The following is a 25,180-nucleotide window of genomic DNA, read 5'->3' as shown; positions in this document are numbered from 1 at the left end:
TATTGGATTTTAATAGCAGGTGTATGTGAAAACTTTTGCTGGTGGACGGACGTGACATTACGCATGATGATCTGGTCAGTACCAGTACTTCATTAGTAATAAACTTACGGACTTACTATTGCTAATTCTCCTCTTATTCATACATGTTAGTATTGTGGATCTAAAACAATAACAGTTGACACAAAAACACTCAATGTGTCTAAAAGAATAGAATATTTGTTTTTCAGGTAAATTCAGTTCAAATATAACTTGGCCATTTGTGACATGAAAATATAGCATTAATTGTGATGAAATTGGACATTTTTGAGCTGAAAACATAGTTCATATGACCATCCACATGTTGAACAGAACTGAAATCCTGTACATTTGCAGAACTTGCATTTACCAACACAAAGTTCCTTTGGGGATTCACTTCTATTGATTTCTTATGCACAAAGACATAAATAAGACCTCTAAGCAAATTTTAGCCGTTTACTGTTAAGCTGGCAGGTCAATTCTCCGTTTTTCCGGAGGTTAGGTCACTGTGACATGACATAGACCATGGGTCAGCAACCCTGGTCCTAGAGAGCCACTATCCTGCATGTTTTAGATGTGTCCCTCTTCCAACACAGCTGATTCAAATGATAAGCCTATCATCAAGCTCTGCAGAAGCCTGATAACGACTGTCAGGTGTGCTGGAAGAGGGAACCATCTAAAACATGCAGGATAGGGGCTCTGTAGGACCAGGGTTGCTGACCCCTGACATAGACCGTTTACTGACAGTGAGAGGACAGACCAGCTGACTGTTAGCATGGAGGAGGAACACTGGGCCCTCTGGATTTTTAACCCTTTCATGCATGAATTATGAGAATTTAAATCAAGATCCCCCCCCCCAGAGTATTTTTATTCTTCTTTATGCATAAAAAAAAAACAAAAAAACAATGTGATTGAATTTTTTTTAATGAACCTACTTCTCATGGAGTTACAAAAATGTCCACTCAGCTGGACACCATGCATTTTATTTTTTATTTTTATTTTTATTTTTTTTAAATTTAACCTTTATTTAACCAGGTAAGTTAGTGGTTAACTGATGCTCATTTACAATAACGACCTGGCTAAGAGGCAGCACACAAACAATGAGTAGCAGCACAGGTTATATGTACAAACAACAGAACAGATTAAAAATTACATTTTTTAAGCAAAGAAACATGCATTTACTGACACACTGTGTGAAAACTATGAAATAAAAACATTTTTAATGCTGCTAATCTTATGTGTTCTCACATTTTAACACACTAATACTAATTACTCACTCAGATAATATGCAACAAAAAACAACTTGTTAAAAAAACAACAACTGGTAACTACAGTCTAATAACAAGTAGCAAATAATTTACACTCAAATATGTCACTGCAGATCAGGTTTATCAAGAACAGGAAAGGTACAGTAATGGTTTGAATGTCAGTGTATGGAATGATTCTTAAGTGTCCACTGTGTTGACTGATATGGAACTAAAACAACAAAACCCATGAATATACAAGAGAACAGCTGGAGAAGAACTGTCCACTGTAGTGACCACTATGCATGAAAGGGTTAATCTTCAATTTGGGAGCAGGCTGTGTAGAATGTGTCGATTGTCTTTTATAAAATCTGATAAAAACAAAGCTGGCAAAAGTGTCCCCAGCTCAGAGAAAGTGAGAGAGACGGGCAAGCGAGCTGTAGGTTGAATGAGGAGAGAGAGCACCAGTAACATCAGTAATGCAGTTAATTAGAAGAACAAAACGATGTTTTCTGACTTTGTCACAGGGGTTACAGTAAAAGTACTAAAGCAAACCTGTGTGAAGCTGCCTCACTGCTGGATACAGTGTGAATTCAGCTGAAGTTTACACCTGTCTGTCTGCTGTGTCCATTAACCCTTAAAGACCCAAACATGTACTGGCAACCAAAATCATCTACCAGTACAACATTTTTAATAACTTCTGATCCAGTAATCCAACCAATACATGTAAATAATTGGTGTAAAATAATTTGTCATCTTTTCATGGTCATCAGATATGACCCATTTAGATGTTCAGAGTATCCATAGTTACTGTGGAAACACTGTCATCTTCTTCAATATTGGTTCACCAGTAAAACCCATGGAGATGGATCAATGACAGTGGATGGAGACACTGGGTCTATGTTCAGTTATTGATATCATTGCTAAAAAAGTAAGTTTTTCTTCAGTTTTGTCTGTTTCTGATAAAATAACCCTCATCTTTAATCTGGGCTTTTATGAACATCTACATGATCGGTGAATTAAATATAAGAAAGTACTGGATTTTCACAGAAAATGTGCAAAATACAGAGAATAATGTGAAAATAAGTCGTGATAAATCGCTTAAGAAAAGTGAAATAGAAAGAAAAATTCATTTAGCAACTGCCACCAAAGTCACACTGGGTCTTTATGGGTTAAGTAGACACACTCACAGACCTGTTGTTTTTGTGTTCTTACTTATTCAATTTTTAATTTCAAGCAGACAATGGAGAAACAAATGTTATTTTTCACAGTTCAGTTTATACAGAAAAACAAAATGTAATTCTCTTTTTCATTTCTCAGGCTAAATTGAATATCTGAAGGAATGGGATATGATTAAGTAATTTTAAAAAATATATTTTTCTGTTATTCATTTATTTTTTTTTAAATAAGTATCTGATAGTTGAAAACCAGGTGACTGACCCACTTGCTTTGAGCAGTTTCATGGGCGCTTTCGTAATTGGTGAGTATTATTAAAAGGATTTTGATGATTTACGTGATGTGTTTTACTTGATTTAACTATGTTGCTTTTAATTTTTGAAAAAAAACAAAAAAAACAAAAACATTTTGTATTTGCTACAATTGCAATACAATTCAACATTCGTAGCTAAAACTAACACAGTCTAATACAACAGTCCTATAATCATTCCTACCATAATGAAGGTCATAGTATTCATTCACTGTCTGTAATGTATAATATTTTTTTCTGAATAGGTATTTGGTGTTCCTCTTATTCAGAGACCTGTGACAACTTTGCTTGGTGCACTGTTCCAAAGGCTCTGCAGTAAATGGTGAGTATTCAAATTATTTTGTTTGATTTGATTACACAGACTTTCAAAATTTATGTATATGACAATGTTGCTATCAGTTTCTGAAATATTCACCTAAAGATTTTGTATAGTGTGCTAAAATGTCAAGAATATACACATTATCCAATTTACTGGATCCACATTTTTAGCTTAGCAAATATAGCCTAATACAACAAGCCTGCAATCAATCCTACCTTCATAAAGGCTATTGTGTGATCTTCTTAACAGTTTCAAAGAGGTGTGTCTGATATTAAGAGTGGCTGTCCTAAATGGGAAAAAGAAGAAATTCCTCTCACAAAACAATTCAACTGCACCACACACTACAGCCTCCAAAATGACCAGCTGAATCAACATCTCACTGTTTTAGCACTGTAACACTGTATATGATAACCTTCATGAAGGTAGGATTTTTTTTTTTTTTTTGCAGTACTGTTGTATTTGACTGCAGTCGTTTTTGCTTGATAAGTGAGTATGCATTTGAGTAACACAACAAAATAACTTTGAAGAAGTGTGGATCTGTTCAGTGAGGAAGCTCTGTTGGGTGTGTTTTAGGTTGGCTTGCCTGTAACTCCCCCCCCCCAGTGGATGTGGTGGTGTAAGGAGTGTTCAGTAGTCGTTTCAAGTACGTTAGAACTACTTAACCATTACAAACTCAAACATCCACATTTTGGACACACCACCCATGTACATATTCCAAATGTCCATGCACATTTAAGACATGGAATACTTTAATTGTACATCAAAGTAGAGTGCATTCCACACAGGTTATTCACTTTCAAAAAGAACTGACTTCTTTCAGCTGTCACTTATATGCATGCAAGAATTTAGCTAACGAAAGGGAGTACTTTGTTCGTATCAACACACATCTGAGGAGAAATGGAAATATTTCTTGCATGTTTATGGGCGGTAGTTTTCAAAAACCAATGTTTATGGAACGTTTAAGTCTCATAAGAGGCGCAGACATACACCTCACACCCTAAGTGATTTTATATCAAGTATTGTGGAAACAACTAAATTAGCATCACCACCATTGCATGATTCTTTTTCTGATTGCCAGGACGAGGAGTGCGTGGAAGAGGAAGTTTCTGATACATCACTAGATTCACTCCAGTGGCTCCCTATTTTATATCGTTTTCATTTCAAAATTCTGGTGCTAAGTTTCCGGGCTCTACGTGGCCAGGCCCCTGCATACATTGCTTCCCTGATTCAGCCCTACAGCTGGGCTCGTAGCCTGAGGTCTTCAGAACAGCACCTGCTGACGGTTCCACACACCTGTTTTAGCAGACACGGTGACAGGTCCTTTAAAGCTGTAGCACCACGTCTGTGGAATGACCTGCCTCTACACCTACGGTCCATGGACTCTGTAGAGAGTTTTAAAAAAACACCTCAAAACACTCCTGTTCAAACAGGCTTTTTAATTTCCCAACTGAGTCAGGGCCACCACAAACTGATTGCACTTTATGCATTCATCATATTTTAAACTGTTTTTAATGGTATTTTATTGTGTTTCACGGGTATTCTAATGAAATTTTATTTGTACTGTTTTATTCGTTTTTCGCAATGTAAAGTTGCTACTTTACAGTGTTGCATGCACTCCAGCAGACGGCCATCCTTCAGGAGTCTGGGTCTGCTCCAGGTTTCTGCTGTTAAAGGGAAGTTTTTCCTTCCACTGTCACCAGTCACAAGTGTTTGCTCCTGGAGGGTTCTGTTGGGTGTCTGTAAATTTGATTTGATAAAGCACTTTGTGACTCTGTCTGTGAAAAGTGCTCTATAAATAAAATTTACTTAGTTACTTACTTGCTTAGATTGGAAAGGCCAACACAAGGGACTTCCTGGTGTCGTTCAGCAACAGCTAGCAGCAGCCTTGTTAAAGTTGGAATATTTAGTACATGTTCCAGGTACAGCTATGGATGAATTCTTACAAGAACTTAATTACTTGATAAACTCTGCATCAGTTCCATTCTCAAGAAGTTTAGTAAGTGATATTCTTGAGCGTCACAATCTCCAGCTTGATGACTGTGTAGTTACAGAAATCACCACAACAGTTTGCTCAGCTAACCCAGTACAAAGGGCAATTGAAAAAGGTGGCCTTTGTGGTGGAAAAATTTACTTTTTATATTTTATACTCTTTATATTTTATACTGTTAGTACATCTTCTTTTAATGCTGAGTCATTATTCATTATGTGTGATGTTTACCACTCTGTAACACCCCCAACCCAGGAACGGAGTTCTTGCCTTGAGTTAAAACCCAAACACCTAAATGTCTGAATGTGTAGATAGAGGATGGCGCCTGCACTCCAGATTGGATCCAAGCAAGGTTAGAGTGGAGAGGTCATCATGACCTCTTCACGGAGCAGAGAAGGAGTAGTATGGGGTGGTACGATGTACGTAAGGAATGACATCATAGTTTGAGGGGGTTGGATTTGGTTCTATATAATCTTTAGTTTTCTCTTGTTTAATCAGACTTCACTTACAGAGTTTCTCTGTGATTGACTTCTCAATAAATGCATTTATTTATTTTAACTCTAACTTTCTCTCCTCCTCTTTGTGTGTGGGTTATCAGTTGAACATTTCCATAACAGATTGGCGTTGTCGGCAGGATTCCATGTGTGCTGTCGGGCGGGGAACGGAGGTTGGTGGACTGATCATCCTACGGGCCAAAAAGCGGCTGTAGCCCCGTGGTAAAACGACACCGCAGACGGGGGACCGGCCCCGAGCCCCGCCCGTCTCACCACTGGAATCAGAACTGAGTTCAACGCCACACACGGTGAGAAAGTTACAGTTTGGGGTGTGGGGCTGTTACTCTCTGTGTTCCAAACTCACGTCACTGGGTACGTCACTGAAACAATAGTGGCGTGCGATTCGGGTTTAGATATATATATAAAAAAAGAGAGAATAAAATAAAATAAAAAAATAAAAATGAAAATAAAAAAATAAAAAATAAAAAATAAGAATAAGTATATATATATATATATATATATATATATATATATATATATATATATATATATATAGACCTGAGTCGGGTGGCTATTGTATGCAAATACAATAGAGTACAGGCGTTTTTGGGAGATTTTTTCGCCTTCAACCAAAAAGAAAATCGTATAAGGTTGCTAGTGTATGTAAATACAGTAGAGTAAAGTTTATAACAAACTTGAAAGCGTTTTAGGTGATTTTTTCGCTGACAACTGAAAAGAAAAATCAGGGTTTTTTAGTATTTTGTTCGCCAAGGAACAAAAACCACTTAGAAGACGTTCTAAGTGTAAAAATGGGAAACCGGCCGGGGCACAGTGACGGGGGTGTGGACAGAGAGGCCCCTATTCCAAAACCCATGGGTAAAAAGAAAATATGGGGAAATTGTGCTTGAATGTGCTGATTATTGGGTAAACATGGGTATTTTTTCTAAAACGCCAACTTTGGGTGTGCAAAAACTGAATGAGTTAAAGGGAGGCAAAGAGAGAGAAAAACAAGGTCAGGGAATTTAAACAATAGGAACCTTGTAACAAATGTTTTGAGATGTGGTGAATGAAGCAAAAACAAACTGAGGTATGTGTAACCGTAGATGACACCATCTAGCTGTGTTTTTTTCCCTTTTATGCCTAATTTGTTAGAATATTTAAACCACTTCTTTGTATTCATAACTTTATACTTCCCTTGTATTTTTGTGCGACGTCTGTGCTACGTCTGTAAGATCTGGTAAATTATGCTGCTGGTTATAAAAACAGATATAAAACAGATTATACAGATTAAACAGTTATATTTTCAATTGTCAAGGAGCTTGAGCTCCGCCACTTTACCATATACCATATGCCCCCCCCCCCCTTGTGTTTCTGTGCAGGCAGCGAAGTTGGTGTCCGGGTCTGGACGCCTGCCCACAAAGACGCCGCGAGAACCCGCCCCCCCTCCCGGAACACTCAGCCGTAATTCCAGAACCGGCCAAACGTCAGCGGGCCCCCAGCAGGCCCCCCAGGTCTGCTGACCCCCGGCCTTTTCCACCACCGGAGCCGGACTCCACACAACCCGACTCCACCCCCGCTGCTGATGCTGCAGGCAGGGGGGAGGACTGACTTCTGGCACAGCTGCACAAATGCCCATGGTGGAAGTCAGCGGACCAGACGGTCCTGTTGTGGTGTTCAGGGCATGGACATTCACTGAAACATCTACCTGATCCACCCGAGGGACTTTCTGCAATGAACACAGACCCACCGGGTCCGAACTCAGGCGGCTTCTGGCTGCGCAGATGACCCCGAGCCTCTGCCGGACGTTTTTTCCCACCTGAGGCTGTCTGTCTGCATGGAGAAACCTGAAACAGGCCTGATGAGACAGTGGAAGATTCCAGACGCAGGGCAGGGGTCACTTTCATCAGACACTCCGGACTGGTCCGCCCGACCCCCCCCCCCCGGGGAACAGCGTGGGCGGGGCGGGGACCGGAGAACACTCGAGGCCCACCTACACCCGGAAAGGGGTGGTCCGACATGTGGAGGGGTGGGCCACCTCTGTGGCCAACCAGGACATGGGAAAAGGGACTGCCCACAGAGAAGGCGGGGCGGAGACAGCCAGGTGGAGGGAACGGGGCAGGGGATTGACTCGCGGCCCTGGAGGGCGGGTCTCCAGACACGGATTCCACACCCACTACAGCTTCTGCTGCACTGCCCAAGGGAGGAGGAGGTGACACACACACACATCAGACACACACATCAGACACACACACACACACGCTCAGCTGTGTACTGACTCCTATCAGAAGCTCCCTGTGGTTGATCTTACTATAAGCAGGTTTAAGTTATCGTTTTTAGTAGATAGTGGAGCTACATACTCTGTGATCAGACATGTAGACTTAACACCTACACTAAAGTTGAGTGGAAAAAACTATTATTTCTGTGTCGGCTGGTGGTAAACAGGACAGAGAGAGCTTTACTGTTCCGTTGACATGTGTTTCACAAGAATGTACTTTCTCACATTCTTTTTTTACTCGCACCCGTCTGTCCCATTAATTTGTGTGGGCGGAATTTGATGTGCAAATTGGGGGTAAAACTTGAATCGGGTCCAGAGGGGTTAACGATAACTCAACAAAACACAGTCGCAGGCACAGATCTCCACTCACATTGTGTGTACGCACACACAATGGTTAGGTATGCTGCTGGGTTACCAGATTCTGTATACCACTGGAAAGTCTGTTCCCCCCAAATTACAGAAAAATGGGTCGAGCTAAGTGACAGCAGACTTCAGCCTGGCGCTTATGTCTCACCCCCAAATGATTTATAGTGTGCTTCTCATTTCAGTCCTGGAGGCCCTGACCCCACATATGAGGAAAAGTTTTTTCACACATAGTCTGATAAGCTCACGACTGGTTACATGTTTTGGGATTCATATTTTTTTTGTGCATTGTCTGTGTCACTGACTGATAATCAACATTCTTTTTACAGGCTTGGTGCTGCACCACGCATGTTGCTCTTTCCAAACCATGCCATGCAGATTGGAAAGACGTGGGCCCGTTTGTGGAAAAGGCCTTGCAGGTGTCAGATTTGTGTCCCACCTCTGACCCTGCCATCATGTTCGCTCCCCGACTGGGGGTATACAGACAGAGCATGATATCAGTGTTTCACTGTCAGAAAACTGTACAGTTGTTAAATGATGAAGCGCTGACCTGGATGTCTACATCTCCCACAGGCCTCTCACCCGTCTCCGTGCCACCCAAACTGGCTGATATCCCACCTGGTGTCTGGGCTACTGGTCCACATGATGTGGGTCTCGTCCGAAACTGCCCACCGGTCATCATTACCCCGCGATCTGATTACAGGCCATGTCAAAAACAGTCCGAGTTCGAAGCTTATTTGAATGTGGGAATTATAGTTCCATGTCCTGATTCACCGGTCAGGACCCCAATTTTTCCTGTGGAAAAAAGTGCGAACCCCTCCTGACCCAGACACATGGAGGTTTATTCAAGACCTACAGGCGGTAAACAAAGCCGTGGTTCCACGCATACCCACGGTCCCAAATCCACACACGATTTTATCACAAATTCCGCCGTCTGCATCTCACTTTTCTGTCATTGACCTTTCGAACGCGTTCACATCTGTTCCCGTGCATGCAGATAGCCAGTATTGGTTCGCGTTTCAGTTTAGAAACAAAATGTACACATGGACGCGCATGTCTCAGGGGTATTGCGAGGCCCCAACCATTTACAATTCGATTTTGGCCGACTCGCTGTCCCACCTTGACCTCCCACCAGGTGTTGCTCCTTTACAGTATGTTGATGACCTTCTCCTTTGTTGTCCTTCTTCTCAGGCTTGTGTCTTTTGTTTCACTTGAGGCAGCTGATGGACGACCTTGTCTGCCCAAACATTTCTTCCCCTGGTTTGCTAAGCTGACACATGGCGTAGATCATGTGTCTAAGGGAGGAATGTTAGATAAATGTTTTCCTGCAAAGCATGCAGACAGCTCTGCAGTGGCTAAGGCTTTGGTAACTGAAATTTTGTTTTGTTTTGTTTTGTTGGGGGATCCCAAAGAGGATCTCATCAGACGATGGGTCCCACTTTGTGAACACGGCACTAACTGAGTTAGGGGAAATGCTAGGTTTTGACCTCAAAACACACTGGGCATACCATCCACAATCAGGGGGGGCTATTGAAAGGGAAAATAGCACCCTAAAATCAAAACTGGCTAAATGTTGTGAGGAAACAGGTCTTAACTGGGTCAAGGCCCTACCTCTGGTTCTCATGCAAATGAGAAAGAGACGTAGGAGTCGAAGTGGGCTGAGTCCTTTTGAGATTATGTTTGGGAGACCCCATATACAGGTCTCCAGGCCCCCAACCAACCGGGTTGACATCATTGTTGGAGCATGACATGTTGTCTTGGTGTAGGAAACTCTCCTCTGAACTCTCTCAAGTACAGGTACTGGTGAAATCAGCATTACCGGTTCCTGCAGAGGGGCTGCTCCATCCGCTGCAGCCGGGGGATTGGATCCTGGTTCGGGGCTTCAGACGAAAGCACTGGAAGCAGCGCAGGTGGCGAGGCCCTTTCCAGGTGCTCCTGACGACGCACACAGCGGTCAAGGTTGCTGAACGTGCCATGTGGATCCACGCGATCCACTGTAAGCGGTTTCTGGGAGAACCGCCGACTGCTGCAGCCGAGGACGGGCCGGAGCATCGATCGACAGCGTAGACTGGACAACTGGACACCCTAGCTGGACACAGCTGTATCACGCACCCACACTCACAAGACTCACTGGTTGAAACCTAGCGGTGGTAACGACCCCAGTGACGTCTCATATACACTTATCCTTTGCCTGGTCACTGGCGAGTGACTGAAGACCCCCTGCCCCACACATACACTGATTCGACAACGATGGAGGTGATCAAAGGGTCAGCTGTCATCTGCATCACCCTCCTGTGCCTGTACATGTGGTACATGGACACATTCTGTCAGGTATCTGATCCTTCACCACCGCATCACATTCCTGTTGCGCCCTGGTCTGTCGGAGGACAGCTAGGGTCAGAGGAGCTTCGGGGACGTCACGGACGTGACCTCCACCTCATTGATCACCACGACTATAGCGATAACACATGGTGGCGAGTGACACGTGATCTGACACGACGTGTCACTAATCAATCGTGCTATGTGTGTAGTTTGATGCCACACAGCTCACATGAAGATACTCTGTTCGCTCCTTATCCTCTCTTGATCAATCACACACTATTGACAATGATAAAGTGGACAGTGGCCGTCTGTCACGGCATACCCCTGGCTGGGGTTGAGACCCAACGTGACCTTCCTTCAGAAATCCAAGAAATTTCTCTAGAGACACTAATATTACTATGGTACAGAAAAATGTTGTTTTTCGGCTCAGAGATCTGTCTAATCTTTTTTTCACTCCACAGTTTTGCTTCCATTCCCCAGTCACAGAACACACACGGTATAATTTGGGACACACATCTGGGTGTAACATTACTCTCAAGGTAGCATGCGGGTTAGCAAATTGTGAAAAAAGGGCTGATAAATTTACTTTTCTCCAGTTATAGTCCTTTACAATCTCACGGCATTACTAGGTACACCATCCCCACTGACACATTATGATGCTAAGACCTCATATTTTTATTTTATTTTATTTTATTTTATTTTTAATGTTACTACCACATATAATGCCACCGTAGCTCTAACTCCTTCTGATTATGGGTATGGCTGTCCTACAGATATGGTGTGGACGTGTGGTCAACACTCTTATTTGTATTTCCCAGCATGATGGGCAGGTACATGTCACCTCTCTTATTTGGTTCCAGCTATCTCCAAATTGACCATCAGCCCAGTTATGTCACCGCCTCACACCCGTGTAAAACGGGATCAGATTTCAGGTGGCCATAAGTTTGTAATCAGTATTATTCCCATGTACGGCCCTGATTGTTTAGCTTGGTACATAGAAGAACTTTCTGTGGAGCTAGAGAATCTCACTGCGTCTGTTGAACAGGGGTTTAATGACCAGTGAGATGAAAGCTCTCCGCACTGTCGCATTACAGAATAGGGCAGCTTTAGATCTCCTATTGGCTGAAAAGGGAGGTGTCTGTCATCTTATTGGCGACCAGTGTTGTACCTATGTACCTGATGTTTCCACAATCAGTTTGATCACCCTAGATGAGTCCTACATGAGGAAAACACTGCATACACTACAACAGGCTGGGATTTTTGGGGCTGGCTGCTGTCTGGGGGATGGAAGGCAATGTTGATGAAAATTATTGCTGTGATTTTTGGTGTGTTTGTATTACTCCTCGGATTATCCTGTTGCATCATTCCAATAATACGTTCAATGATTAGCAGTGTGATTGGTACTTTTAGTATGGTATAGCATGAAGTGATTGATGATGATGATGATAATTATGATTTTGATGACTTAGATGATCTTGATGATGATTTGATGGTGTATGAAGAAAGCAATGTGTAATCCTGTCAAATTAACAAAAATTGTGAAGCTGGAAATTACTGTTCTGACTGATGTCCAAAAGCAGATAGATCATGGGTGGATGTTTATAGTATTTTTTTCATAGTACTTTGCTATTTGTCCTCCAATGTCAAACCTGATCTAAAAAGAAAAAAGACACAAAGTCTGGAAATTTGGCTACATATAATTTATCTGGAGAAATATGGCTTAATTAGGTTGTCTTTGGGTTGATAATCATTTATAATCGTTTATTGATACTCGTATGTAAATTTTATGTTTTGCATGATTGATTCGGTTGAATAATCAAAAGGGAGGAAATGTGGTGGAAAAATTTACTTTTTATATTTTATACTCTTTATATTTTATACTGTTAGTACATCTTCTTTTAATGCTGAGTCATTATTCATTATGTGTGATGTTTACCACTCTGTAACACCCCCAACCCAGGAACGGAGTTCTTGCCTTGAGTTAAAACCCAAACACCTAAATGTCTGAATGTGTAGATAGAGGATGGCGCCTGCACTCCAGATTGGATCCAAGCAAGGTTAGAGTGGAGAGGTCATCATGACCTCTTCACGGAGCAGAGAAGGAGTAGTATGGGGTGGTACGATGTACGTAAGGAATGACATCATAGTTTGAGGGGGTTGGATTTGGTTCTATATAATCTTTAGTTTTCTCTTGTTTAATCAGACTTCACTTACAGAGTTTCTCTGTGATTGACTTCTCAATAAATGCATTTATTTATTTTAACTCTAACTTTCTCTCCTCCTCTTTGTGTGTGGGTTATCAGTTGAACATTTCCATAACACCTTCTTAGTACTTCATATCAGCGTAAACAATATTACAAGGAAAAATTCAGTGTTGTGGAACCAATTACCTACATACTTGATCATAAAAAGAAACACACTTTTCAGAATGTCCCACTGCTTAAATCCTTGCAGCAAATATTGAATTGCAGATTCATTCTTGATAAGATTGTTGAGAATCATAGAGGACACCAGGATATTAAACTTGACCCTTCTTATGAATTAAGGTCCCCTGAAGATGGTTTGCATTTGAAAGAAAACAGCTTTTTAAATGCTGAGGAATTACGAATATCACTGCATCTGTACGTGGATGATTTTGAGATCTGCAATCCCTTAGGTACCTCTCATAAAAAACACAAGCTTATTTATACCGCAAATTTATACCATGTATAAATTTCTTTAAAATAAATAAATAAGTGATGCTTAGCCTGGCGGGGGGGCAAGAAAAGCCTGGTGGCCTGCCAGGCCTACAACGCACTGGAGGAGTCACTGAACTTTATAAACCTTCTCGGGAGCTACAGGCATCAAAATGCATCTGGCTTTAAAGGGAGAAATTCATATGCGTCCCATCCAATCTTAAATGCATATACACGTGTACGTCGCCTCAGGTGTGAATGAGTTAAGGTACAGACCATAAACTGTTCCAGAATAAAGCCCCGTTAAGAGCTTAGAATTCTTACCACTGAAAAACTAAGGTAGAGGCTTTGAAATTGAAACATGTTGTGTTGAATTTGTTTTAACAGCATAATGCAGTAATAAAAGATTAACGCAGGCCAATCCCAAAACAAGTTTTCTGACTAAAATTGACCAAGTATTCTTATTAAACTGGCCACTACAGCATAATACTTCTAGTCATATATTTATGTGTTTTATTTGATTTAATCTTGTGCCTTTTGTGACTGTTCACTCTGCAGGCTGATGATGAAGCCTTCCAAGGATCCATTGAGGACACCATGGTAGGAATAATACATTGTCAGACCAGGAGAGGCCACCAGTAAACCAGAGGACATCGGGGTTGTCCTTGAAGGCCAGATGGTACTGCAAGATCTGGACAATGTTACTTTTGGTGTTGCAATGTTGTTGGGCTTAATGTATGCTTTGAACCTCAGCTGCCCCACTGAACTGAAGTATACCTTTGAAGTGCTCCAGAAAGTTGTGATGGAGCTCGACAGTGACACTCTCTAAGAAAGCCCAAGTTCTTAAAAAAAACTGTATCAGTGAGCTGTTGCCAGATATGACGTGGGTGAGACAACAGTTCACCGTGTTTGGTCCTTTGGATACAGAACATTGTTGCTCTTTGGTTGCATTGATGATGCTTTGTGCACTGACAGAACTCACTTGCACTGCCTTTATATTTGCTACATCATATTTAGTTTAAAAATGGGGAGCCTTGCGTGGAGCATTGCTTAGCTTTAACACTTCTGGACCCCAGTCTACCATGTTAGTCCATTGGAATATGGACTGTTTATTGCACTAGTACTGGACTGAAATGTTGCAACTCACATATTGCCACATTACTTTCATGTATGTTTTTGGTAATATTTGTTTATTACGTGTGCTTACAAATTGGATGTCAGAAGTGTTTGTGTTACTCTGACTGTTGTTTTTTTGCTCCACGCTCTTTATAACAATTGTTGATATTGTAAAGGGAAAGGCTACTTTGTTGTGATTATTGCCATTTGTTTTTGTCCGCACATACCCCATTGTGATGCATTGTTACCTCCGCCAAGGAGGTTCTGTTTTTGCCGGCGTTGGTTTGTCTGTCTGTGTGCAAGATAACTCAAAAAGTTATGGACGGATTTGGATGAAAATTTCAGGAAATGTTGATACTGGCACAAGGAACAAATGATTACATTTTGGTGGTGATCGGGGGTGGGGGGGGCCATTGGGGCCCACTGATCTGCCTTGGCGGAGGTCTGCGCTCTCCGAGTGCTTTTCTAGTTTATTGATGTTTTGTTTTCAGTAGGAAGCTGGTTTAAGGACAGACAGTACTTTGTTCTAATAAGTGGTGTGTCCATACATTCATACATATATTTACACAGACATTCATACTGTTAAAAACTCCACTTCCTGGTTGGGGAGGGGCAGGACCTCACCTCACCTATCAGGCCACACCCAACCCTTTAAGAGGAAGGATCAGGCCCAGCCCATCCTCTTTTTCCCTTTGTTTGACGTAGAGCATGTGGCCTGAAGAACAATCACTTAAATGCACAGACTGGATGGATGCATACCTGAGTGAGTTATTTTGTGTTATTGTTAGTTGAATATCCTTGAACATGTTTCGAATTGTTTTAGTAATACAGTTATTGTTTCCCTTTGTTGAAGATTTAAAATCATCTCATCCAAATCATCCTACCCATGTCATCACCTGAACTGTTCCACCTGTAAATAATCTGCTTGAAGAGAAAATAAAGCATTATAAACGGAATCCCTGACCAGTTATTATATCTGACCGTATGCCAATGCAGAAGTTTTAATTATTCCAACACAAATCAGCCCTTCAACCTCAGCCTTCATAGTTTTTACACATACCTTAGATTTTTTTTTTTCTGTCTCTCATTAGGAAGCTGTTTTAAGGACAGACGCTACTTTGAATAAGTGATGTGTCTATACATTTACATACATGTACACATTCAGACTGTTGTGGACCATTCTTTATTGGTGTTTTGTGGTCATTGTTAATTCATGTTTTGTTTTCATTAGGAAGCTGTTCTAAGTACAGAAAGTAATGCATCATTGGCATTAAAAAAGCCATTCATTGGCTCTGATTGTATTTTCTGCTTTCATGGAACCAAAACTGGATTTGCATTTTAATGTTGAGCACATAGAATCATCAGATAACAAAGAACCATACTACATGGTCAAACAAAGTTTTTCGTCACATGAAAAAGAGCGGGAAGAAGTGTAACTCATAAACTCCCACGCCCTTTTTACGAACTAATAATTGAATTAAATCTGCTTCCTTTGCTTTGTTGACACCCTTTTTTTCTATATATTTTTACAATAACACAAAGCATCAACACAAACCTGCGGTGGTCCAGAGGTGCAATAACCCAAAAAATTATCCACTGTGAAAAAAAGAGAACCGGCCAAAAAATTATTGGCCCACGCAAAAGGGTCCCAGCAGGGTTTAGGTTTGTTAGGTGTGTATTTATGCTAAAAAGGGTGTCTAATTGTGTTAACTTACCTTCACGAAAAATTACAAGTAACTAAAGTCAGTACAGGGCATTTGGAGGTGAAGGATTTTTACTTTAAACTAGTTTGTTTCTGGGGTTATAAAAATAAACTAAAAAGTTAATTCTGAAAGATTAAAGGATATTTTATTATCTTGTCAAAATAGTTGCGATGAATTGATGTATTGATTTATTTTAGAAATAGCAAAACTGGACAAAAGTAGGATAATAGTGGATAAGTTGTTTATTTTTTTTATAAATAATGAAACTGATGAAATGTTTTGATATATGTTGAAATCCAGCTAAAATAGGGATGGAAACAGTATCTGTATGCTTTTTAAGAATAGGTCTGTAGTGAGAGTTGTTGTTACATAAAAAGACCACTAGGTGTCAGACTAAGACCATGTTATGTCCATGGGGGCTCCAACTGTTTAGATTTACCTTGAAGGAAAGATAAAGGATACCCCATATCCATATATTAATTTAAAGTTAAGAGTTTAATATTAGAACATTAATGAAACTTGTTCAAATAAATCTTTTTCACTAATCTAATTATCTATTTGGTTTTCTTGAATTGATTATGTTAATATCTTAACTGAGAAGGTGTATTACTTATTGTCATTATCCTGATTATTGCTTGATGGGATGATACATTTAAAAATCCTGAAGGGACAAAATCATTCTAATGAAATGTTTGTTTTGTTTTTTTCTTTTTGTTCACATTAATACAAAAATAGATAATCTTAATTTCGTTCTGAGTCTAATGACTACTGTAGAAATTGCTGTATTCATGAAGCTGATGAGAAACCGTGGTTAGAAAAGCTGTACTTGCATTAATCAAACACTAAGTGTCACTCTGAAACCATGTTATGTCCATAGGGGATCTAAGGGTTCAAACTTACCTGGAAACATGGAGACACAATAAGGCAACTACAGACATTAAAGGTTAAAAATGAGACCCAGTGTATTAGAAAATGTATTTAAACATTAAATATCAAGTATTGTTATTCTATATCAAATATTTTAAATCTAAAAGATATTTAAAAAACAAACAAACCTCTAAATGTGATTCTAGTTCCAATTTCCATAATAATACATAAAGTGAAATTAAGTAGTTAAAGCTCTAACTTTACATCAGATTTTGCTTGTTTTTTTTTTTTTTTTTGACTTTTTAATGTTTGATAAAGAATATTTTCATGTATTAAAACAATCAAATTACCTAGAAATATATATATGAATAATTTTCAATGTGACTAAGTTGTACAATCCACTGATAAAAACTGTATTTGGACAGTTTATCAGTGCTTATACATGTTATACATTCACAAAAATACATTTATTTAACATTTTTGTTTTGAAATCCCCTGTAATTACACAAGATATTTGTCAATTAACAAACAGGTCTTGTTAAACTCACAGATCAAATAGTTCTTTTACTGTTAATTGTCAGTAATTTTGTCTTGTTTTATATATATATATATATATATATATATATTTTTTTTTTTTTTTTTTTTTTTTTTTTTTTTTTACAGTATTAAACTTTAAATTAACAGTTTAATCTCATAAATAGAAAAGAAAATTTGTGACATTATGATACATTTGCAAATGTATTTTAACTGTATTTTTCTGTGAAAAAAGAAAAAAATTCTCTTAAAAAATTGATTTTTTTTTTGTTATTCACAGTTACAGTTTTTTTTGTGTGTTATTTTACATTTGACATGTAAAATCACCGTCTATTTTTGTCATTTCATTGTTATTTTCCTGTATCTTGAAAATACAGGAAAAGTCTGTAAAATAAACAGTGAAAATTCTGTTAAATTATAGATTTTTTTTTTTTACAGTGAGGGTCTGATTACCTAATAACAAAAAGTGAGTGAAATCATATGAAGTGTTTCATCTTGCTGTGCTGTTCTGCAGAAGATACAAAAGCCTTTTCCTTTCATTGCATTAGTTTCTGAAAAACTATTTCATATGTGATTCATGCAGCAGAAAGGCATCTCCTAAAGCTGCACAGCGTTCGTACTTTGACTGAAATGTACTATATTGATCTCTAATAGTTTATTTTACGTTTTATAATAATAACCTACTATATACAGGGTGGGGAAGCAAAATTTACAATATTTTGAGGCAGGGATTGAAAGACAGTGTATGACCAGTTAGTTTATTGAAAGTCATGAGAATTTATTTGCCACAAGAAAACTGAATAATAGAAAATGTTTTTATTCTATGTGTCCTCCTTCTTTCTCAATAACTGCCTTCACACGCTTCCCGAAACTTCCGCAAGTGTCCCTCAAATATTGGGGTGACAACTTCTCCCATTCTTCTTTAATAGTATCTTCCAGACTTTCTCGTAATAGTTTTGCTCATAGTCATTCTCTTCTTTACATTATAAACAGTCTTTATGGACACTCCAACTATATTTGAAATCTCCTTTGGAGTGACGAGTGCATTCAGCAAATCACACACTCTTTGACGTTTGCTTTCCTGATTACTCATATGGGCAAAAGTTTCTGAAAAGGTATGGATAATAGTGTTAGGTATGATTATGACATCAATATATGTTTGGTTTCAAAACAACTGACGTAGTGCCTGCTGAGAAAAAACAACCAAATGTTCACTGTAAATTTTGTTTCCCCACCCTGTATAAATAATTTTTGGAGGAATGATGAATAATAGTCATGTGTTGTATTATGTACTTTAGTGCGTACAAACATCTGTAATACATGTTGCATCCATCCATTGGAGCATTTCAGGTCATTCTTAAAAAGATAAAACCTATATTGCATGATTATCCAAAACTTTTAATTTCTGCAGATGCAAAAAAAAAAAATATCAGTGTTTATCTGTACCTACACATATGGACAAACAGTAAAAGGACATGTCTTTATACTTTACTTTATACTGAGTTATAAGCTGCCTCTTTATGAAATGTTTGAAGGAATGTGACAGAATCAGTTGTGGTGAGGCTGTGCACAGGGTATAAACCTGATAAAGCATTGCAGAAGGAATATTTTTGTGTTGCCAGTCTTTCTTTGTTTTTTTTTTTTTTAACTTTCCTAGACATGAGCGTCAGTCCTTGGTGTGTTTTGTATTTCAGTATACATGGACAGTCTATTGACTCTTAGTTGTTTTCTTGGCATTTGAAGGATATTGACATCCTCTGTTTGTTCACAGGGCCTGAAAGCAACTAAAGATGCAAGGCTCCCCCTTTTATATTGTACCATCACATTCTGTTGTGTTGTATGTCTGTGATGGAAGGAAGACACACACGATTATACACGGTGTAGTGTGGTATTTGCTTTCTCCTCTTTTAACACCAGCCCATAAAAAGTTTACTGAGAGCCCTCCCTTCTGCTTTCATCAGCATATCACTTTGAGCTCCTATTATGCAAATGAAATCACAGCTCTATAAACCATATGTAAATGGAAAACACAAGCATGTCCAGAAAAAAAGAAGAGGGGAGAGAGGACAGCCCTGTCTGTTTCCTCTCCCAGCCTCAAAGTTTTTAGACCTAAGCCCATTTGGAATAACTGCAGCCAGAGGACCATTATAAAGGATTTGAATCCAGCTGATAAAATTAGAACCAAACCCAAATTGTTGTACAGTGTAAATCAAGTAGGACCACTCAACACGGTCAAACGCTTTTTCTGCGTCGAGGGAAACCACCAGACCATTCACAGCGTGCTGCTGACAGAACTGAATTGTGTTTAGAAGACGTCTGAGGTTATTACACAAATTGTGACCCTTAATAAAGCCTGTTTGATCAGTATTTATTACACAGGGCAAGATACTTTCCAAACGTGTTGCAAGAATTTTAGACAGAATTTTTAAATCAACATTAAGCAATGAGATGGGTCTGTAAGAGCCACAATCTATTTGTTTTTTTTTTCAAGGGTGGCATGCCGTTGAAAACAAAAATCTATGTGTAAAAAAAAATGTCTGACAGTGAACACAACATTGGTTCAGTGAAATACACTTGGACTGTTTCACCACTGGCTGCTTTAGAAAGGATGGGTTTGTCAGATAGTTTTCATCAGAGTAAAACCCCCTGTTCCCAATAAAACTAAACTTGTAGTTTCTAAATCTACCAAGAAGTTGTTTACCAAAAAAACCCCTAAAGATATCATTGACAGCTGTTTAAAACATGTGAGTGTGTGTGTGTGCTTGGCGTAGGTGTGTGACGTCAGTGTAGACAGCTGATATGAAGATGAAGAATCTATTATATATACTATTATAAGAACCTATAAATAATGAAAAACACTCATTTTCCTCTTTTGATTTAGTGTAAAAAAAAAAAAAGCCAAATTACACAAAATGTTTACATTTAGACTAACCCTTTTACAAAAACTGTGACCCAGAGCAAATATGAACAAACTGAAATGTCTTTAGAGAAGGATGTGGAATCTGAATAATATTCTGTCTGTTATTACATGTTTTGTGTGTTTGTGGATCCACTGTGATCTGTGAGTTAGAACATGCATGTGTAAATGATAAACTGGCAGGATATTGGTAACATTGCACTGACCGTTCTGTAGAATGTTGAGGTCGTTTCATATTTGTTCATGTTCTGTTCAAGTACAGCTTGTACATGTAAACATTTTCATTTTTACAGAATTGGACTGTTTTGTTGTTTTTTTTTTTACTCAAAGCTTTGGGAAATGTATCCAGATCCATTTATTCTCATCCAGTTCTGTGTGTTTATTCTATTACAGAAATAGCCCATGTTTTGGTCATATTCCAATCAGATCTGTAAAAAATTCAAATTCCAATTTGATATCATTGATACTGATTTATTGGATCAATCCACTTCCTATCTGTTATAATGGGAAAATTTTTCAAAGTGGCACCAAATCCAGATTCAGATCCGGATCGAAATAATTTCAATCCCTTGTGTTGACATCATCATACAGAAGCTGTATACCAAGTTTGAAGTCAATCAGAACTGGAGTTTCAGAGAAAAAGACGATTGAAATGTTTTCCCCTTAAGAGCCCATGTTAAATTTCGTGTCAGTTCCAGATCCAGAAGAAGATCCTGATCAGCATGTGGACATTATGTTTGGGTCATCTCCCCATCAGGGCTGGACTGGAGAAATTTACACTGGATATCATTTAGATTTACCGAGTTACTGCATCCATCCACTTCCTATCTCTGACAATGGGGACATTTTTCAAAGTGGCACCAAATCCAGAATCAGATCCAGATCCAAATAATTTCACTAACTTTTGTTGACATCATCATAAAGAAGCTGTATACCAAGTTTGAAGTCAATTGGAATTGTAGTGTAGCCCGATGGAAATAAGGGGATGGGTGTGTGTTAAAAAGTAAAAAAAAACAAAAAAACAAACATAAATACCTAAGTTCATAAGTGGAATACAAAGGGTTAAAAATTAAAACCATTTCAGTGTGGGAGTATTAAAAAGATCATGTATTTGTGAAAAGGTATGTAACTTTGTTGAGTTTATGCACTGTATTGTTTACAGGATGTTAAATGCAAAGTGTTTGTTAAAATACTTAATTAAAAATAACAATATTAATAATATGGGAAAGTTGCGCAAATGTTTTATGTTTTGTTAAAAAGTAATGAAAATGTATATTTTATGTAATGTGTATTATGAGCTTGGAGAATAGTTCGGGGTCAAGGGAACAGGAAGTAGGAAGTAGAAGAGAGGAAACCTGGTGAAGACGACGGGCGCGTGTGTGTATGAGAATATGGAATAACAGACAGTGTATTCAGGAAGAAAAGAACACCAGTTTAGTTCAGGAAAGTGGTCGGACAGATGACAAACGTGACTTTAATGGTGAGAGACTCTGTGTTGTAACAGCACTTCGACTAGAAGTCCAACGTTAAAAAAAAAAACACAGACTGCGACCTCAGTAAGTTAGCTGCATGTGGCTAGCTATGTACGGACTAAGCTAGCAGGTTAGCTAACCGCTAACTGCAGAATGTACGGAGGACCCAGACTGAGCCCACAGCAACACTGGAGCTGACGGACAGGAGGACTGCCGATTACCGGATTCTGGATTTCCATTTCCCTGGACGTGTGGATTAACATTTCTCGGGAGCTGGTGATACAGGTACCTTTTTGTGTTTTTTTTTTACTGCCCTATGAGGTGAAGAGGCCATTTGGTTTTAGGCTGCAGCGCACAGGCCTGCACAGCCCTTATAAACTGTGTGTGTGTTTTTGCATTGTAAATGGAAGATTTCAAGTGCATACAGTGTGGTTAAAGTGCTCACAGTGTTTATAAAAGGGTTCATTTCAAGGGTAAATGTTTTAAAAAAGTATATTAAGTTACATTGCACTAAAAATGGTCTAAAAAATAAAATACTGCCATAGTTTAAATAATCGTTAATATTGTAAGAGATTACATACTTAACAAGAACCCAGGTTAGCTACCCCTGTCAAAGCAATGAAGAGCAAAGGGGCGCTACAGTAGTTTCGGAGAAGAAGACGATTGAAATTTTTGTAACAGATGACAGACGCCACATGACGACAATTGCTTACAGGCCGAAAATCAGTTTGCAATTTACACAGAAGGATGTGGATGATACAAAGACACAGTTGGGCAATCCAAAACAACAGAGTAACACCACCCAGACAGACTTGTACAAGGTATGTGACAGTATGCTGGTCGTGTCTGATAATTATATAAAATAATGATAGAGTATCTGGAGTCTCAGTCCAGGAGAAACAACCTGATGATAGATGGCGTTACAGAGTCACCTGGAGAAAGCTGGACGGACACAGAACTAAAAGTGAAAAAGCTTTGAAGTGAGAAGTTCCAGTTCCAGAAGGATGTTGAGATGGAGAGGGCTCACTGTGCTGGAAAACCTAAAGGAGACAGACCAAGGCCCATTGTGGTCCGACTTCAGAAGTTCAAGGATAAATCCGAGATACTACAGAGAGCCAAATGCCTCCGAGGTACGAAAATCTATATTAACGAGGGCCGCACAGATGCTGTTTAGATAAAACAAAGAGAACTAATGCCAAAGCCAAAAAAACACTGGCCTACATTGAAACTACAATGGATCCACATCCAGAGATAGATCCTGATGATAACTTTCTTTCTACCATAGCAACGGATTGCAATTATTTCACCCAAGAGCAGTATGAAAATGATATTAAATCAGTAGGTAAGTTGTCAATCATATATTTTAACAGCAGAAGTATGTATAAACATTTTATTTCCATCAAAGAATATTTCAACAGCACTCATCCATTCAGTTTCATTGTAATTTCAGAAACCTGGTTTGACATTGATAAAGGTATTGACTTTTGTGTAGAGGATTATGAATCGAGATATATGAACAGAAAAAAGAAAATGGGGGATGGGGTTGCACTATATATTCATAAATCAGTAAAATGTATGGTCTTAACAGAGATGACATTAGAAATAGATGAAACAATGGAATGTGTGACTGTAGAGATCCACAATGAAAAGAAGAAAAATGTAATTCTAAGCTGTGTATATCGATCACCTGGTTCAAGTATTGAACTTTTCAGTGAATGGATGGAGAAACAATTTTCTCCTGTAAAAGAAACTAAACTAAACTAAAAACTATAGCTGACTTCTTGGACATAATGTACAGTATGTCCCTTTTTCCATCAATAACTAAACCAAACAGAATAACATCACACAGTGCCACGATTCTAGACAATATCTACACTAACATCATGGGAAATCAAACCACCCGTGGCCTGCTTATATGTGACATCACTGATCACTTCCCTGTTTTCACTCTAAGGATTGGAGTACAGTCTACAGGGAATCAGACGTGGAGAGTGCATATGGTAATTTCTTCGATGTATTTATTTCTCTGTATAACACACACTGCCCTGCCAAAGAACTCTGCATAAAGAAAAAGAAAATAAAAACACCCATGGCTTATTAAAGAAATAATAAATGCTTGTAAAAAGAAAAATAATCTCTATAAATCGTTCATTAAGTTACAAACTAAAGAAGCAGAACAAAGATATAAGACTTACTGAAATAAATTAACAAACATAATCAGAACTACCAAAAAGCAATATTATAATAAATTATTATATGAAAGTAAGAATAATATAAAAGGAACTTGGGATTTATTGAACAACTTAATTAAACAAGGACCTACTAAAGCAGCATATTCTGACTACTTTATTGATAAAAATAGTGTAAATCACAGCATGAATAACATAGTCAACTGTTTTAATAGTTTTTTTGTAAATGTGTGCCTGGAGTTGGCTGCAGATATTCCCAACCAAGGTGATGACCAATGTAATGAAACCATTAAAAGGAATCCATATTCAATTTTTCTGTGTGCAACAAATGAGCAGGAGGTGATAAACACTGTTCTAAAGTGCAAAAGTAAGCTATCCACTGACTGTCATGATATTGACTTGATTGTTAAAAGAGTCATAAATAACTTTGCAAAACCTCTAACCCATATCTGTAACTTATCCTTCCATTCAGGTCGTTTCCCAAATAAAATGAAAATAGCAAAAGTCATTCCACTGCGCAAAAATGAGAGTAAACACAGCTACACAATGTACAAATTTTCCAGGTCATATGAAATCTGGAGTTTGTAGACATTCGTGGAGGGGGCATGTCTACGATGTCCAGATTTTGTACAAACCCATCGTTTTTAAGAATCTTTGTGACCTAGGTATTAGCGCTCTTTCCTTGAAAATGACAACATCCGGTCTCAGAAAATGAAAAAGACAGGCATTTTTGGTCCATTTTCCATTTCTGTCAGGTAATAACTTTCTTTTTTGTTACTAGAAAGAGAAAACGAACATCAAAGAAGTAACAATAAATGAACAGCATTATGGTTCTTTGTAGCACCGACACCAGCGCCACCACCTGGAGCTCCTACAGTATAGAGGGTCTGCACATACGTCATAAATGAAGGACAACTGGACTGGACATGGATCTGTATGAGCTACCAAAGAACAAGTGGTCCGTGAACACTGACATGTGGACACAAATGGAGGATCCAGACCTGATCCAGGGGGGAGGGGATCATCGCTATTTGGACCTGAAACAGATATACATGGTTTCATCAGGACTGACAACCAGGGTCCAAAACTAGGGCCCAGAACCAGCTGATCCTGAGGGTCCAAAACTAGGGCCCAGAACCAGCTGATCCAAAGGCTCCAAAACTAGGGCCCAGAACCAGCTGATCCTGAGGGTCCAAAACTAG

The 25,180-nt window shown here is 38.9% G+C and overlaps 1 long non-coding RNA gene across 1 annotated transcript; it reads left to right on the top strand.

The window, feature by feature from the left end:
* The first annotated feature begins 2,522 nt into the window (after nt 1-2,522).
* LOC115415431 (uncharacterized) lies at nt 2,523-14,250 on the top strand. Its single transcript, XR_003934811.1, has 4 exons — nt 2,523-2,739; nt 2,991-3,067; nt 3,638-3,707; nt 13,739-14,250. It is a non-coding gene; the product is annotated as an uncharacterized LOC115415431 (long non-coding RNA).
* The last annotated feature ends 10,930 nt before the right edge of the window (nt 14,251-25,180 follow it).

Source organism: Sphaeramia orbicularis, chromosome 24 (genome assembly GCF_902148855.1).
Source record: "Sphaeramia orbicularis chromosome 24, fSphaOr1.1, whole genome shotgun sequence".
NCBI classification, from domain to species: Eukaryota; Metazoa; Chordata; class Actinopteri; order Kurtiformes; family Apogonidae; genus Sphaeramia; species Sphaeramia orbicularis.
The sequence above is the reverse complement of the archived record's forward strand: the minus strand, read 5'-3'. Positions and strand labels throughout refer to the sequence as shown.